The sequence below is a fragment of the Ruditapes philippinarum genome, unplaced genomic scaffold, assembly GCF_026571515.1.
Source record: "Ruditapes philippinarum isolate M1 unplaced genomic scaffold, ASM2657151v2 ctg2954_1_1_1_1, whole genome shotgun sequence".
NCBI classification, from domain to species: Eukaryota; Metazoa; Mollusca; class Bivalvia; order Venerida; family Veneridae; genus Ruditapes; species Ruditapes philippinarum.
In genome coordinates this window covers 327768-340383 of record NW_026866608.1, presented here as the reverse complement: position 1 = coordinate 340383, position 12616 = coordinate 327768, and positions in this window count along the sequence as shown.

The window sequence follows — 12616 nt, the reverse complement described above, 5'->3', positions numbered from 1 at the left end:
TTGCTAATAACATGTTTTGGCACCGACACAACAATCAACAGGAGTGTATTAGATGTAAAATACACGTGGCGCATGCATTTTATAAACTAATTCAACTTATTTTATTTTAAAGTCCGTGATATTTTAGAATAATGGATTGTAATGAAAAGGTCTGCTAACGAATAAATAAAATAAAATAAAACAAATAAAAACATTTAGGTCATTAAATCATTTAGTCGCAAGAAATCCGTTTGAATTCTTTTATATTTTGGTTATCAGACTAGATGTAACCTATGACATAAGTCAGTATGGATTTTTCTTTGGAGGTTTTATCTCTTTTTGCGCTAATTTGACAACCTTAATCATATCATGAATATGCTCATAGCTACATAACTATAGGCTTATTTGAATGTCTTTTAATGTCGGGCACAATTGCCAAATATAGTGCACATGTATATGCCGATTGCATGTAATAGCTAACAGGTACATAAAGTTATTAACAGAAAAAGAGACAACATAAGTTGAATAACGTTTTAATATCAATTTAAGATCATGTTAAGTAATAAAAATATTTTAGTTCGACTGTGTAGGAAGCTATCAGCTTATCTAGACTCACTCCCAAATCACTTCCTAAATTAACTAGTATTGAGCAATGGATGTAAAGTAATAATGTAATGAAAGTAATAAAAGTTTAAAAAAAACAAAACATTATGAATAAAGTAACAGACACAATATTTGTGTGTCTGTGTATAGTTTAGTGATTCCTGTAAGACATAACTGTGAATGCTAAACATATACTGAAATTCTTGTAATTATATGTATATCGAGATCATAATGATTTCCATCATATGATAACTCTAAAATAATAGTTTCGAATAATAAATCAAATAGAAAAAAGAAAGAAATGAGAGCAGCTATTCCTGCTTTAGAAATACCTTTTTACTTTATTTTTAAAACAAAAACTTGTCAGGTGTTGAATTCTCAACAAGTGTTGTCCAACATTGTACAAACAAGATGTCAAAACAACCGTTATTTACTTATTAAAAGTCTTTAATTTAATTATTGAGATATGTATCGACAATTTGTTTTTACTACACAATAAAGAAAAAAAAACATTCTTTATTGTGCATTATCCTTGTGTCCTTGAGAAGAAATTATAAATTTATTTTTTGATTCACCAGACAATATAATCATCACAAAAAATGTTGTTTTTACATGTTAACTCTTAATATCAAACCTTGAATAAAATCCATTTCTTTTCAAAGTAACTCTTTGTTGTTGTTGTTTTTTTGCCAGAAGACATTTAAGTTGAATTTATGAGATTTTAAAATGTTTCTTGCATGTCCCTGTTACCTTTCAGGCAGACTATTTTTTGTTCAATTTCACTTTGCAATGCTGGTAAAACGAATATTGTATTACAATAAATCGGCAAGACATCGTATACCAGAAGAAGTTTTTTAAAATGTTGTATCCTTTCACTGGCAGTAAATTCCGAAAACTGTTTTCAACGTTTTATTATTCATATCACTTTTGCTAATATGAAAAGGCTATGAATGACGCTGTCGTTGTTTTGTTTATCTATATGTATCTCAACATCTTATCTACAAGAGTTATAGATGGCTATGTTAAGTCTATATATTGCTAATAACATGTTTTGGCACCGACACAACAATCAACAGGAGTGTATTAGATGTAAAATACACGTGGCGCATGCATTTTATAAACTAATTCAACTTATTTTATTTTAAAGTCCGTGATATTTTAGAATAATGGATTGTAATGAAAAGGTCTGCTAACGAAGTAAAGTAAAGGTCTATATGTTGCCTTTCTGTAATTGTAGAAAAACAAGTGAAACAAATGAAATATGTTACCGTACCATAATTTGACGAGTCTTGGCAACAGTTTGTTTTCTGCAAAATAAATAAAGTATTTTTTTTATAATTTTACGTTCTGTAGATGACAAATGTCATGTTAACGTATCTTTCTTTGAATATTCTTACAGCAAATTATTTTTATCATTACGTTGTACACAGGGTTGCCATTTTAGAAATACCTATAATATGTAGACTAACGGCCATATAGATAAGAAATACACAACATTGTTAGTTAAAAACTACAATCGAGTCTGTACAAGATGTAACTAATTAGGAGCCAACTTAAAAATGAAACGAAATAATGAAGACTTCCCGGACAAGCCGACACTATGTCCTATTGTGAGGTTTCAAAAAGACATATGACGATAAGTTAATAACGTGCTCTACAACTACAAATCAGTTTATCTATCCAATTTCAATATCTAAATTATAACAATTGCATATGAGATATATTTATTATTGAACAATTCAAACATGAAAAGTTTTAAAGCATTTTTAGATGAAAAATTATCAAAAAAAGTATTATTCTAGTGAAAGCGGTTTTGTTCTTTCATTTTTATGAGGATGAAAAATAGTGAGTTCTACTTTCCTCCAGCAATTATCTCATCAAACCATATTTTTTGAAAGGAAAATGTTGAGTTCTGAATATTTTGTAGCATATATATGATGAATACAAATTTTGTGTTCTAAAACTATTTTAACTTCTATATATAAGGTGTTATATTTATAATAAATATAAATGTAAATATTATATCGGACTTGACACTGATATTGCTTTAATACGCTGATGAGATGGGTCTACTTTCTAAAAGAGTTTAAGGATTTGCAGTCACATTTAATAAAACGAATATTAATCCATTGTGACCGTTTATCATTTCAAGTTAATTTGTTGGAAGCTACTTCAAACATTTTTGTCATCGATTTTTAACAGTGTTTTGATACTTCTTCTAATGCCTTTCTGTAAAAATCGATTTGATTTCATGGCTTAAAAAATAACTTTCTCGGTAAATCCGAATTATAAAGAAGGCAAAACATATACGGTGGTTATCAGATCTACAAGGAAGAAATAAGTAGATCTGATTAGTCAGATTGATTCGCTTGTGTACTAAATTAATCGTTTTGTTAAGTCACTAGAATTCAAGACTTAGTTCGGGATTAAAATTTTGAAAATAAATAATTGTATCATAAAGAACGTATAAGAATGAGCTGTTAAATGATACTATTCATTGCAAAAAGATCTTTTCATAAAAGTTAATAGGTTTATAAGAAAAATAGGCCCATAGATATCTTCGGAAAATGTAGGACAGTATTATATGCGGTAAATATTTGATTCCATGTTATAAACAAAGACAGATTGACTGTTTCCTTCAGAAACGGAAAAGTGATATTGATAGCAAATCTGTTTCATTTGTATACAAATTTGTTAAAGAGCATTTTATACTCTTGCCCTAGCTTTAGGTTTCATCCATAATATTTCCATTTTCTGTCTCACATACCAATATGTTAAAGTCTAGATAAAAAAAAACAAGTATCTTCTGATTAACAATTAATTATTCACGAGTTCATTTAAATTGTTTAAGCACGTTTATTGCTTATTCTCAGCGGAAATTATTGCTCACAAATACATCACATGTTGATATCATAAATCGTCTGGTTTCTGGAATTGGTTTGGAACAACCGAACGCCACGACTGTATAATCAAATATCAGAATACAATGTTTTGTATAGTTACAGAAAATGTACAAATTAACTTGAAAACAATTTTATCTACATTGTTGATCTATCCTTTTTTGTAATATTTAGCAGACAAATATGTTGTTTTGCTAAATAATGAAACATTGCATATACATTCTAGACATATAATATCATCTGTTATATCTGATATGAGTATGTTACAATAAATTGTCAATATACATTGGTTACTATGCTATTATTTGTGTACATATCTCTATATTTAACATATAGTCATTTTAACCACACATTTATGTCACATGAATATAAGCTTAGTGTTTGATTTGTTTGGGGATTGCCAGCTTATTAATAAATACACGTCAAATATGAAAATATGTGAAATAACATGCATAATATTCTATCTGAAAGGTTATTGTTTGTACATAGGATAATTAAGATAAAATCATGTTTTATTGTGTTCTACGGATTTTATTAAATAAAATAATCAATGTTTATGACTCAGCACTAGACACATGCGATATATAACAAATAGTCAAATACATCCTGGTAATTAAATATCATGTTAAAATTGCACAAATATGTTGATGTCTTTATATATTTTTACATATTAAACATGTTACAAATACATCAAATTATAAACGATAATTATTTCATACAAATTTTGAGATTCGTTTTGCTAAACAGTAGATGTTTCATTCATGTACATGTATTCTGACATTACGCTTATCTTTAATTTAAAATCCAAATTTAAATGATATACAAGATTTTTAATCTGAATAAACGCCAATGCAAACATTTTCAAAGCAAGATAGTCCTTATACTAACAGATACGTTTGATAGTCTTGTCTATTGATGAACCTATTGTATTTGGATAACAAGGTGGAGAGTAAGATGTGTCCAAATTAAATATACAACACGTTGTTATCTCCGCTAAACCTTTTCTCATTTCAATATATTAAATGAACCTTTTGTTGTAATATTCAAATTTTGTGATTAACGACTAAACGTGATCTAATTGTCCACAACGCCTATCGGTCAATCATCAAAACAGGTCATGTTTTATTAAATTAGTACATTTGCTAGGCTGAGCAGAAAACGATGAAAAGCAAAGAATGTAAATCCAAATGACATTACCATTTAATACATCCTGAGCATGCAATACCAGTCATGCGGTAAGTCTACCAGTAAATAGACTATGCCAAAGAGAAATATGTATTTCGCGTTATTTTAATAAGGTATAGTTAAGATTAAAAGAGATTTTGTGTTGTTTAAAGAAATAAAGCCTGCCTAATTTAAAGTGACGGAATGGAAAACATTGTCCTGTTCGAGCATTAAATAGAACATCTAACTTAATAACTTAATACTACATGTTGCGGTACAAAAATAAATGTTTACTGAGACAAACTTACTAGAAACAAGACTTGCTGTTTCTTTGGTTCACCCAAATCATGTTATTCATTGTTCTTCTGTTAGATATTCATCTATTTTATAATTCCATGTGCTTTAGTAAAATATCATTTTATGGTGGATTAGGTACCAATTGGCCCTATTCTATCTGTAACCATACCAAGTTTATCAGCTCTTTCAATTTTGACACTTCTAAAAATAAAACATAAATAATAAAAAAATATATACGGTTCCATCAACTTCAAGTAATTTGCAAAAGCCACTTCATAAGCGTTCCGTAAAAGTCTGTTTTCTGTTGCTAATGATTTGTTGTATACATGTAGATTTGGATTTTTTAACAAAAACATATGGAACCTTACAATCTATAGTTCTTTGTGTATATTAACTAGATACGTGAACTGTTTGTAAATAAAATGGTATATTGCCTTTTATTTTATATCTTAATTAAGATCTGTTTTATTTATGCTGGATCTGAAATAACAATTCATGTTTTGGATGATAACCCGCAAAACTATTATTGCCAACATACATCATCCCAGTAAATTATGAATAAGTCATCTAGTTTTGTAAGAATTATAATGTACACAAGTATGTAAATGTTTTAATTCGTTTTTAAATACCTATTTCATTTAATATGCCATTTTTCTACCTTTTTCATTAAAGTGTCCACTGTTTTGACATAATGCCAAAGAATTGAAAGTATGAGGAGGTATAAATACTTTGGCGAAATGCATTTTAATATAATAGAAATATGATTAAATGCACATCATTTATGAGTTCGTTCGTTCATTCACTGACCTAAAATAGATAATTATATCTGAAATTGCAAACGACGGTAAAGAGTTATGTAAAGTACATTTGTCTTGTCTTTTAGGAAATGAAGATTAAAAAGTGCAGACTGGTGCCATGGACAACAATGTTTGAAGTCTAAAAATGGGTATCTTATAGGATCTAAGCAGAAACATTTATAAATGCTTTTTATGTCCGTCTAACTAACGGACGTAAGGTGTTTTTTTTAATTTCAAAATGAACTGTGATTTATTTAATTGTTATCAGTGAAAATGCAAGATTAGATTTCACGAAAATAAACGAAAATGTATAACTGTGTTATTTGTCGTTTATTATTTGTGTTTATTGAAACTGTTCTAGAAATACTGTCTGCTACTGCCCAGAAATAGATCAGATTGATGTATAATAATAATAATAATAATAATAATAATAATAATAATATTGTTTTTAAATTTAAATAAATTAAATTATTAAACCACAAAACTCGATAAATTTATATGTTTTGAAAATACATTCAGCTCTCATTTTGATTGCAGTCATACGAATCGAAACTTGAATTGTATATAAGCTGCATAATTTTTATGTCAATTCACATGGTACTTCACTTAAGCTACAAAGAAATAAATTGCCAAATATCTTACATGAAAGCACGACGTAAGTTATGCATAAATATACTTGTATTAGACACAAGTTGAGTATTTCATAACCTTAGAAATTCACATAATTTCTGTTGTTATCCTCATTTTGTTAAGGTTTCTCAACCACTATCTTGGACCTAATGAACATTTGTTTTGCAGTATCAGACTGGAAATTGTGTACATATTTATGTAGTGGAGATTATGAGTCAATCAGAGTTGAGAAAGAAAATGTTTTCACATTAACATTTTGAACAATTCAGTCAGAACGTTTTGCGCTGAAATTTTATCAGTATTCATTAAGTAACGTTATGCAGTGAGTGAATCATTAGCGAATGACCAAGAAACAATGCGCCCTCAAATGTCGAAGTGGTGTCAACCCTGTTCTTGGATCGTAATCATTTCTTGATGATTATTCTTTTCCCAATGTTCTAAAAATGTAAAATATTTTACATAGAAATGATACGATTTGTTCGTAATGAAACAGTTATTTAAACAAATATTTTTTAATGTTGGATTTTCCAAGCAAGTTGTACTTTTATTAATATTATTGTCTCGGTGAAGACTAATTATGTCGTCTAAGGAATGACCAAAGTCTGAGATCAGAGACACAAATAATTATAAATCAGGCTACTTAAATCGACTGATTTAGAATAAGTGATAAAAAGGTGATATTCTGAACTTTTCCACTACTTTTACGCAATATAATTTTGAACGACATAATGGAAGAGAGTCTGTAGCCACATTTTTTAAGTATCCATTAAAATTAAATTGCTTGTACTTTACTTTAAATAGTGCGTATTGTTATAGAAACTATTGTATAAAGTAACGTTATGATTTTGTTAATGCTGTCTTATAATGCAAGATCTCGATTATTCTGCTGTAAGTATAGACTTTATCTCTTTGCTTTATCCTCAAAGATATTGTTATTAATGATTTGAGTGTATAAAGTTATATATCTGCTGCGTTTTTATTTTGTTTGTGAAAACAGAAGAATATTTACAAAATGCATTGATAAACGAAATATGATAGTAAATTGCTTTTAAAGCCAATTGCGCTTGCCAAACGGCTAAAACCCTTAAAATAGCAGAATTGATCTTTTGTTCCGGAACATTTAATTCTGTTTACGAACAATAATTGTATGTGTAAATGACAGAGGTATTCACCATGTACAACATATGGAAATATTATAATTGTAGTGTTGATAAATTTAATAGATTTTTTTCTTACGATATAACTTCATACAATTTTAACTGCGCCTGACTATTGTCGCAGAAAACAAATTGAATTTGTTTTCACAATTTCCGCGACAGGCATAACAGTAGCTCTCCCATTACCAAATTAAAAAATAATTGATTGCAATATTGACAATCAAAACAGTCATAAATTTTGATGATTTTGTTTTTTCTATTTAGTAACTGTTTTACATATCCCATTCATCGATCAATGTAATCAACAAACAAATCTAAAGAAAAATGTTTTCTTTCTGTATGACTTTCCTACTATACTATTTTTCGTCATTTAATATGAATTCTTTCTTCATTTATTTTTCATTCTGAAAATTATTGTCAATTTTAATTTTATTGTTCATTTAAAAATTGATAATATGCAACCTTTACGAGAAAGTTTGGCACATTTCAGAATTAAAATGAATATTTGGCAAACATACGATTTGTAGCACACACTTCACAAAATAACAAGTACTAATGTCAATGTCAAAATTGGACTTTTTGAATAGATACTTTTCAAAAATCCATAAAATGTATATAGTTTTATTTGTACAATTACTGCTATTACGTCTCGATGTTTTACTGTGGTTTCGTGATAATATGTTATATAAATGTACAAAAATGTTGTTTTGATTCTATCAAAATTTTAAAGACCGATTCTTGGAAAATTTGGTATAATTTTTTGTACCATCATTTATATTATTTATTTCTTTACATGCCATAAAATTGCTGAGAGATATTTGACTATAATCGCTTTTTCTAGAATTGCATACAACATTAAATATTACCAACACGAACTATGACCATTATAGAGCATATTTATTACCATGATGCTCATTTCGAAAGACCAAATCCCATAAAACCCGAAATAAGAAACTTATAATTGATTATAAAAACCAAAATCACATTGATTAAGCTAAAACGGTTGTTAATTTAAATATATTGATACAATTTTCTTGTAATATACGTAAATGAACCTAATCATGATCTATTTAAATATAAATGTCATTTTTAAAATTGATGAAGACATTCAAAATTAATCTTACATTATAGCTACGTAACAAAAGGTAATAACTGCTTTACAATAAATAATAAAATCAAGATAGAAAAACTATTATATCTTGAATGTATCATGAATACACTTACTTGAAGATAATTTCAATAGTTAATTCTATGATTATAATCATATTATTATTTTTTCCCACCTATGAAAAATAGAAATGTGATATGCATGTGTTATGCCGAAAAAATAGACACACACCTTATTTTTATGACTTTAATTCAGTTATGTTTTTATATGACGGTTGGGTATATGGTCTAGATACGGATAGGTTTAAACTAAAACATTGTAAAAGGGACTTAGGTGTTGTTATATTTTTCTGGTCCTTCGGGATCATTGATGCCAGTAATATTAAGTGTTGAGAATTAAGTACCGCTCAAGCCGGTGCTAGGGGGTGTGAGGGATGCTGCACTTATTCATAATCCCTCATGTACAGACTCAATCAAACCGAGTCTGCAGTTCTTTTGTAATTTTGTTGTGATTAATGCTTCCAAGGGATCACTTTGTTTCCAGATTTTTAGTTTCTTGATGTAATACTTGTATTTCACTTAAAATTTATGGATTTTACTCGACAATGTTCTGAATCATCTTATCCAGCAATGTTGCGCTTTGTTAGACATGGCTTAAGTCCATGACATGTTCCAGATCACGATGTCTTTGAAAAAACATGATATATCAGGAGCAATGACAACAATAGTTAAATGGAAATTGCGGACTGATGCAACATCTCTCAAGTCCCTAGCACCTACCGAGGCTGTATTTAATCCTTAACATCTATCAACCCGATGACCATGAAAACACTGACTTAGTGATAAACTACGGGGAGACATTTCACAGCTTCTATATACATATATGATATTATTCAATTTCTCCTTTTAATTGTTGTCTGTAACGGAATAAGATTGTATGCTCTGTTTTTCAAATTCCAATGTTGTAATAATGCCTTACATTTATTTTACATATCTAATGAATGTATAACAACGGAACTTGTTTTTTTTTATTAATTTGTTAATGTGTATGTAACAATAATAAACATACAACATTTTCGTGTTTTAATTAGTAATGTTGGTTGCTTATGGAAATATCTCATTTGTTTCAGATTTGTACAGGCAGGGCTATTTGTGTTTCTACGTGCTGACTTTCCATTTTAATATGTTTTATATTTATTGAAAATAATATTCTTTGTTTATTCCTGTTTTCCGCATCATGATTAAATGATATCAACATTCAATGATTCAAATTCAGATGAAAAATTTATATTCTTACACAATGTACAACAAAACCATGGATGATAAACCCTAAAATGTTATACCATCACGCGAAAATTAACATTTTTAATTTCCTTTTAATATGCTAAGGCTTATATTAAATGGAAATATGTTTATTACACGTGTCAATGCCAATATCATATAATTATGTATAATTATGTTGTACAGGTAACAAAGATGCCGTGAAAAGAAAATAACCAGTTCAGGAACATAATACATATTACTACATATTTGATGTTTTAGTATTTGAATCTAAATAACATAAAGACGGCTATCTCTAATGCATTGTAACGATCCAATACCAGATGATAAACATTCGGCATTATTATTATATGATTATTACCACATTGACTGCTATGCTTCTATTTGTTTATTTAAAAAAGAATACCAGTATATGAAATGTTTGCATGCACATCTTGTTTTGTATGTGTTGTATTTGAAGACCTGTATATTAAGTTGTCTATGCATTGGGCTATGTTTTTCCAGCCTGGAAATGAAATTTGAACTTTAAACTTTGTGTTTGTCATTCTGTTGTATCGAAATAAACTTAAGTTCCATAAAAATAATTTGTTTAACATACGTTTGATGGATTACAACATAATTCACTTGTTAGAAGATAATAATTAAAATGTTAATTGATTAGTATTTACGTAAATTTCTTATAATTTCTTCAATTTTACAATTACATTTGTCGAATTGTGTTCCTAGAATTCCTCCTACAATAGAATGGAAATTGTTTTTTCTTTCGTACTTTATTGTAATATATTTGTAACAAACATCTCATAAATGTTTAATTATACAAATTGCAATACAATTTTCTTTTAACAATAACTTCTCTTTTAAATTAATGAATGAGTAGATATCATCTTGAAGTTGTCATACTGTCTTGATTTATGGGCTATCGTACAATTTGATTGTGATAGAAGCGAAGAAAATGAACATTCCATGCAATCTTTACAATTGGTTGGGGTTAATTTAAAAAATAATAAAATGTTACTTCTACAATTTTAGAGGAAAAGAATTTACAATACGTAACACCTCCTTCTATTTACAAAATAAATAGAACATCTTTTCGAGACAGTTATGTTTATTATAAATTCAGTTGTTCAAGGGACTTATATATAGCAACCTTCAGTCATTATATGTTGATCTAAATTAGGGTCTTTTTTTCCAATTTGCACAGCATCAATTTTCTCCATATGTTTTTAATCTGTTACAAACAGTTATACAGTCTGCTGTTAAAAAAAATACACTTGCTTGCGGAAATTGCGCTTATGGTTATTTTTTATTGTCACAAACCGTCCCTGATGTTGTTGATGGGAAAAATAAAATGTATTTATCTTAAGAACCAGGCATAACGATCTATATATTTCCTTTAGGAAAAAACATCCTGTTAAAGGCAGATTACGGTGAAGCTTTAACGATTGGCAATAATTGACAATTTCTATTAGAGTAAACAAGCGTTCCAACCTAATAGTTAGAGCAAACAAACTTTATTCGTTGTAAAAAGCGACACATAAAATGAAATGAAGAAAACATCAAATAACTTCGTGATTTTGTCCAACAATCAGTTTTGAAAAATATTAGACATGTCTTGGTCTTAAGATAGATCTTTATTTCTATGTTCCCTTTACATTGTTTGCTAAACTCATTAAGGTTTTGTATTCATTATACTTTAATTATCTTTAATTTAAATCATCTATTTTTATCATATATTTCTACATTTATACTACCATTCAATTCATATAATTTATAAATCAAATTAATTATTTTTATAATGCTAATTAATTCTTTTTTTTATTATGCACATACTGTCATTTTTTTCATCTGTTTTAGCCACAGGAAATTCTAACACACAAGAAACAACTTATTGTTTTTTGCCAGTAGCACAGTCTTGGTGTCTCTAGTCAACTCTAGTCAAGAATAGCTACTAACTTCTTCACATTTTTTATCATCACATGGAAAATTTCTTCAAATATCCTTTCGTATTATCAATTTGGCTCTTTTGAAAATTCGGGATTTATTTGTCTGGTTTGATCATGTCATTTAGAGCTCATAATTGTTTTGATTGTGTTTTCTTTAATAGGGCATTTCTAATATGCATTTCTCTCATTTTTTCAAGTCATGTTTTTGGTACGTTTTATAACATTTGCAGATGCATCTGTAAGTTATAAAACACACTTTCAAGTGTACATAATATGTACATTTAATTCGCAAAAAAGTAAATGAAGGTGTTTGATTAAATAGTGGTATAACTGATTGAATAAGAAGAAATAACATGTTTGACATAACATGAGTATAACAACCGTCTGACAGAATGTCTTTTATTTGCATGTTATGTTTTCAAGCGAAAAAGAGAGGAATGAACTTCATGTCATGAATTACCGATTTCATCTTCTTGACTAAACAATTTTAACTTCGTGAATTCAGGAGTTCACGATATCAACTGCAGGAATTCATGATTTTTACTTCACGAATTCAACTTAATGAATTCACGTTTTGAACATCACAATTTCAACTTTATGAATTCAATATTTCAACATCGTGAATATATTGAATTTTACGATTTCAACTTCATGAATTTATGTTTCGAACTTTACGATTTCAGCTTCACAAATAAAAGATTTCGTCGTCAAAAAGTTGAAATCGTGAATTCACGAAGTTAAAATCGTGTAGTTCAAAA